Consider the following 6,588-nt stretch of genomic DNA (forward strand, 5'->3'; position numbering starts at 1 on the left):
AAAGCATACAGAAGTGAAATACCTCACCCAAAGATGAGGTACCAAGGATATCCAGGAACTGGTGCAGCAGGATTTGGACCAGGGCAGGCTGGGGGATGGAGAGCCCAACCCAGCTCAGGACCACTGACATGCCACTGATCCCCCACCTGGAGGCCCCCTGGGTGTGTGTAGGGGATGCTTTTTGCCATCCTTGTTCCCTCCAGTCCTGCCGACCTACCCCTGGATCCCCCTGAGGCAGGCTTCTGCTCAGGCAGCCCCTCCTCACAGCCTGCCTGCTGATTAATTGTAACCCAACCCTCCCTGCAACCAACTAATCAGATCTGCCCCATTGGCAGCCAGAGGACTCCTTCCTGAGCATGAAATCAGGACTGACTGCCCCATGGGGGGGGGGGGCAGACACCTCTATGGTGGCGAGGGGCCAGGCCAACTGGCAGGTCCCATCCAGTAGGTAGAGGATGCCTCAGATCATTTCTCCTTGAGGGTCTGATTCCTCCAGTTTTTCCTCCAAAGGATCCAGGACCAGAAAGGCTGCCCCAGAAAGGCCAGTGAGAGAACCAAGCCCAGGCAACAGGGCTTGGCTTTGGTTACACAGGGAGGGGACTGTTCCCCTCCCATGCCCAGCAGCCTGAGACACCAGAGCACACCTTTTCCCACTGTGGAAACCCCTCCCCCACTGATCAGGGTCCAGGAGTCAGCCCCCACTACCTTAAGGTAGATCCCAGATTCTGAGAATAACTTCCCCCCTTTCTCTTTCTCTTTTTCTTTCTTTCTCTTTTTCTTTCTTTCTCTTTTTCTTTCTCCCTTTCCCTTTCCCTCTTTCTCTCTCTCTCTCTCTGTCTCTCTCTCTCTCTCACACACACACACACACACACAATACCCTCTTCCCAGTGACAACGGTGGATGTGATAGACACAGGAACATACAGGCACACAGCACAGGGCTGGAGGCAGCACCAGTGCCCTGCTTACTAAAGACTCATTAACCCCAACCCCGCTTCCCCACTGACTGAGTCAGCCACTGGGTCACTCTATCACTGCCCAAGGCACGGGGTGAGGTGTCCTCCATGCCACAGTAGTTGCCCTCTACCACCTTGGCAGCAGCTGTGGGGACTGAGGAGCTGACTCAATTTAGTGCCCACTGTCTGTCCCTACAAAAGATTGGCCTCTCTCAGAGGCTTGGGGTGGGGGGTGTTCTAAGAGTGTGTGTCCATGGTCATTTAATGTGTCCAGGATGAGTGCCTGTCTGTGGTCAGTGTGCCTACAGTCGTTATGTATGGCTGTGATGTTTGTGTGAGGGGCGTGAGGGTAGGGTTATACATACTTGTGACCACAAAAGCACACCTATTACCATGGACATACACCAAGCAGGTATGTTTCCTGGACGCACTCTAGTCATACACACTGAACATTTTACAGATGAAAAGAGGCTAAGACTTTCCTGACATCCTGCCTTGGGTTGTCTTGGAGCTGGGTTCTGAGCTCTTTCCCAGTTGGATAAGGGGAAGCTACCGCCCTCTTTCCCCAACCTCCTTCCTGACCACCCCTCAGGGAAGCAGCAGGCCCAGAGGACCTGGTAAAGCAAGTCCTGGGCCCCCAACTCTGCAGAGAAGACCCACAGCCAGAGTCACCAAGGGATTCAGCCTATTTCCCAGCCCAGTGTCACACCTCAGTCCCTCCCACCTGCCCTGAGAAGGTCCCCTTGCAGAAGCCCAAGAGTAGGCTCAGGCTCCAGAGATCTGGGCCATCCTGGCAGGCTCACAGACGGGGGTCCTTCCAGGGGAGAGGGGCAGGGAGGTCTGTGAGAGAGTGCAGGTGGGGCCTGTGCACCTCACGATACGTCTGCATGGGCTTTGTGTGGCTGACATCACAGACGTGTGTTGATGGGGGTTTCTGCCGGGGCCACAGGGAGGCCCCACATCTGAATGTAGGGTGGTGTGACTGTGAGCGGTAGAGGGCTTGCCTGTGTCTGTGTGTGCATGTGCACGCTCGTGTGACAGTGAGTCAGTGTTGCATGAGTGTGTGAGCGACCGCAGGCCTGGCGTACGTGTGATGCTGAGCCTGGGTGTGCATGTGTGCACCCTCCTGTGTGTTCTAAGGAAGGGTTTTTGAGGTTTGGAGGGTGACGGCGAGCCAGTGTGTGTGTGTGTGTACGTAGGGTTATTGTGTGTAACTCTTTGCGTTTCTGTGTGCGTGTGAGTGTGAGTGTGTGAGCGTGTGCCTGGAAAGGTGCGGCTGTGTCGGCGTCTCATCGCGCGCGCCCCACCTCGGGATCCCGTGCAGCCGGCCGGCCTCCATCCGCCCGTCTGGGAGCGGTAGGCCGCGCGTCGGGGGAGTCCCCGCCCCCTCCGCCCGAGTAAACTTTTCCCAAATCCCCGAGCCGCTTAAGGCGAAGCCGCCCCCGCGGCCTAATCCGCGCCCCCCGCGGATCTGCATAATCGGGTTAGCGGCCGCGCTCCCTCCCGCTCCCGCCGCCGCCGCCGCCGCCGCGCGCGATTCTCTCGCTGTCACTTAGGGAGGCTCAGCGCGATTTGCGGCCTAATCCCCCGGGATCGCTCGGCCGCCGCTCCCCGAGGGGCCGCCAGATTGTTCCCTTCATAATTGATTGACTCTATTTGCCGGATTGGGACTTCAAAGCGCCGGCGGCGCGGGGGCGCCTGGGAAGGAGCGGGGCCCGCGGCGGGTCGGCCGGCCTGGCCGCGCGAGGCCCCTGCCCCGGCGGGCGCCTTCTACTCCGCGGCCGGGCCGGGCCGGGCCGGGCCGGGCGGGGGTGGAATTCGCCCTTGATTATGATGGTGGCGACGCCGACGAGGATGACCATGTCGTGACCGCCATCACTGGCGAGGTCTGAGCCGGGCATGGTAGAATCCGGGCTCTAAATCCTCCTCACGACCTGAAATCCTGCAGAGTGTGAATATCCCCTATTTGACAGGCGAGGAAACAGGTTCAGAGCTCTCTTCCTTCTGGGAACAACTCCTGTGGCAGCACTGTGCTAGGTTCTGGGGATCCAGCTGTGAGCCAGACTGACCCGGCTCTGCCTCCATATGGAAAGAGCGCTATACTAGTGCAGGTGGCAGGTGGGCACACCAGAAACAAGAAGTATGTGAACAGAAAATAAGGCAAAGTGATGTGACAGTGACTAGGGGGTGGGGAGGCAAGTTAGACTGAGTGGTCAAGGAAGGCTTCTTGAGGAGGTGATATGTAGCTGCAACCTGAATGCTAGGGAGGAACCTGCTCCATAAAGAGCCAGGCACAGGCCTTGGGGCAAAGCAGGTAGTAAAGCTGAGAGTGCAACTCAGGCTGCTTGACCCCAAAGCCCAGAGGCTGAAGTCCCACCTTTCCTCTTCCACCTGCCCAGCCTTCCCTGAGCCCCAACCTCAACCGGCTGGGCGCTTAACAGAAGTGTCCAGGCCCACTCGCACAGACACCTGTCCAGCTCTACACAGCCCACCCTACTGCTGGCTCCTGGATTGGTCTGTTAGTGCTAACCCCAGTGTGGTTCCATATCCCACTGATCAGAGACTGCCTAGTGGGCAGCCCTGCACCCAGAGCCTTTCTGGAGTTGGGGCCTGCTGCTTCCTCTACACCTAAGGAGGCAGGGGCAAGGCAGGCGAGAAGCTGGAGGGGCCCCACACCATGCTCAGCCATAGCCAAGCTCCCAGGAATCCCTGGCCCAGACTCGGGAATTCCCAGAAACGCTTAATTAATTCTTGATTACCCACTGCCTCTGCAGCTGCCATTAACCACCTCCCCAGCCTGGGCCTGGTTAGGCCACGTAATTAAATTAACACAGGGAGAACACTTCCAGGCAGGAGCAAGGTACTCTAGCTAGGCCTCTTAGATGTTCTGGAGGACTAATAAGAAAAGGCTCAGAGACACCAAGGGAGCATCCAGGGTCACACAGCAGAGCTAGAACTGAGGCTCAAGTGTAACTTCCCCAAATCAGTTCTGGCCTTCTCATCTCACTTCTCTTGAGACCTCTACTCTCAGTGCATATTATAAACCTTTACATGTTTTTATAATGACACGAGATTTGCTGCTGTCCCTAATTAAATTTATGCCAACTCACTGAGCTTTTGGAAGGATGGGTTTGGGACAGGCGAGGGGAGACCAGAATTTCCGTGGGGTAGGAAGCAGGACACAGAGACCAGGGGGTGCAGCATGGAGGCCTTTCCCACCTTCAGGACCAGAGAGGGGCAGAGGGATGTGGTTGCAGCAAGGTGCTAGCAGGGGAGGGAGAAGGGGGGACAATGGAGGGCTGAGACTGTCCACAGGAGCTCCCTTGGGGGAAGATGGGGAATCACTTTCCTTCTCCTAAAAGAAACCAGAGAAAATAGCCTAAAAGAACACACTGTGGGAGGAAGTATATGCACCATAAGCCAAGGAGGAAGGGTCTGGAGGATTTGGGCCTAGAGAGTGAGGAGGGCCTAGCTGGAGTCTCTACTGCCGCATCCCATGAGCCAGGCCTCCCTCCCTGCATCTTCCCTCCCTCAATCCCGGAGGATGCTGGCTGACAGCCCTCCCTCCCCCAAACCCAGCTCCTTGTCACTTCAGAAAATCAGAAATAAGCCTTAGTGATTAGAGGGAGACTCGAGTGAGATGGGGCTTAGAGGCCCAGGCTCAGGGAGGTGTTAAGAGGCGAGTGGGACTCAGAGTATTAGGGGGGCAGAGCTAATAGCTTACCTCGGAATGCCCCTCCCCCCAGGACTGTAGGACCCAGGGGAGGAGGGAGAAGGAGGGGGGGAGGTGTAGGGATGAGAAGATGTGTGAAAGAGAGTGGAACTAAGGTGGGGAAGGGGAGAAGGAGGTGAGGAAAGAGAGGAGCTGGTGGGGGTAGGGGAGAGAGATGAGGGAGAAAGGCAGGAGAGATGAGATTGAGGAAGAAGAGAGAGTGAGACATGGAAGTAAAGGAGATGTGAAGGGAGAAAGCAGATGGGCAGTAGAGAAGTACAAATTCAGTAACAAAATATCAGTTTCCCAATTTGGTTGAAAAAAATAATTTTAAAAAGAGATAATACCCAGTGTCGATGAGAGCAGAGGATATGGAGACTTGAGACTACAAACTGGCATAACTTGCAGGTTCTGGGGGTGGAGGGCATTTTGGCAATAATTATCAACATTTTAAATATGCATCCCCTGAGGCCAAATAATTCCGCTTCTCGGCATCTGTCCCACAGCATCACTGGCCTCTGTGCACAGCCATGTAAGGCTAGAGGTGGTCTCTGTAATGATGCTTGTCACTGCCAGACACTGGAAACAAGTTAATGTCCATCAAGGAAGAACTGATCAAATAAATCATGGAGCAGCTTCACCACGGAATACTATGTACCCAGGAAGAAGGATGAGCTGTGGACGTGGAGGGATGCAACTGACACATCATTCAGGGACTAAAGTAAGTCATTAAACAATATGAATAGTAGGGTCCCGATCTGAAATGTTAAAAAAAATCCTTAAAACTACTCTGTGTGTGTGTGTGTGTGTATAAATGTATAGAATCAAATGTCTGAAAAGAAAGACAACCCCCAATTTCTGACTGTAGGATTTATGGAGTGGGAGGTGGGGTGGGGATTTAGCTTTTCACTTTGTATTCTTTTGCATTATGTTTTTACAATGAGTTCTTTTCAAACCCTGTATTAGTTATGTACTAATCATATTTAAGAATACTCCTTTTTTAAAGAGGAATGTGGAAGGAGGGGAGGGCAGGAGGGAAGGTGATGGGAGCAGGAGGAGGGTGACAGGGAGAAGACTGGCGGGGACAGGAGTAGCAGTGCATGGCAGGGAGCAGGGAGAAGTAGCCCAAGGGAGGGGGGCTACCACCAGGCAGTGCCCCAAAGTGCCCACATTCCTCACCCCTGTCCCCATCACAGAAAATCTAGCTGAGGCCTGAGTAATTGAAGGCTAATTGGGTTTTAGGCTTGTTAATGCTCCTGCGAATGTTTGCACAGAGGAGAGCCAGTCGATCCGGATAAATGACTCCCCGTGGGACTCCAGGGTGGGAAAAGACACAGAGGAGGAAGGGCCTTATGGCTGATGAGCAGGAACGCAGAGGTTCTGAGCCCACTCTCAGGAGGGGGTAGTGTGCATGAGAAAGTGGAAGAGTCCTCGAACTTCTGTGGGGTCGGGGAAGTGGAAGGGAGAGGCAGGTTCAGGCAGGTTCTGGGGCAAAGCCCTAGTTGGGGCAGGACTCTGGCAGGCAGCAGAGAGGACACCAGGCAGGAGGCCAGAACTGGTGACCCCAGCCCAGACCCTACAAAGTGCAGGGTGGGGGTCTGCTCTCCAAAGGGAGTGAGGAGATAATGTGGCCACCAGTGATAGGTGATGGGGAAGAGGGGCCCAAAGAGCCTCTGCCCATACCCAGGACAGGTTATTTGGCTCACAAAGGGATGGGGTCCCTTTTGGAGCTATTTTCTAGGCTGGGCTGAGATGTGCCTTATGGCCCAGGCCCTTCAGACTCACTGGAGCATCCCGCCCTCCAGGCCCAGGTCACAGCCCTCCCTCCCAAATTCCCCACCACTGAGTCCAGCTTGGTAGCTGCCCAGCAAAGAGGCAGCTTGCCGACTGGGCTAGAGGGTCTCAGGCTCCCCATTCTCTA

General features: G+C 55.2%; 1 long non-coding RNA gene across 2 annotated transcripts; it reads left to right on the top strand.

Moving 5' to 3' along the window:
- Positions 1-2,224: 2,224 nt before the first annotated feature.
- Positions 2,225-5,455, top strand: LOC140700924 (uncharacterized). Of its 2 annotated transcripts, none has more exons than XR_012079680.1 (2): positions 2,225-2,311; positions 5,174-5,455. It is a non-coding gene; the product is annotated as an uncharacterized lncRNA (long non-coding RNA). The 2 variants fall into 2 exon arrangements; XR_012079679.1 differs by lacking the exon at positions 2,225-2,311 and adding an exon at positions 2,836-2,940.
- The last annotated feature ends 1,133 nt before the right edge of the window (positions 5,456-6,588 follow it).

This window comes from Vicugna pacos, chromosome 13 (assembly GCF_048564905.1).
Source record: "Vicugna pacos chromosome 13, VicPac4, whole genome shotgun sequence".
NCBI classification, from domain to species: Eukaryota; Metazoa; Chordata; class Mammalia; order Artiodactyla; family Camelidae; genus Vicugna; species Vicugna pacos.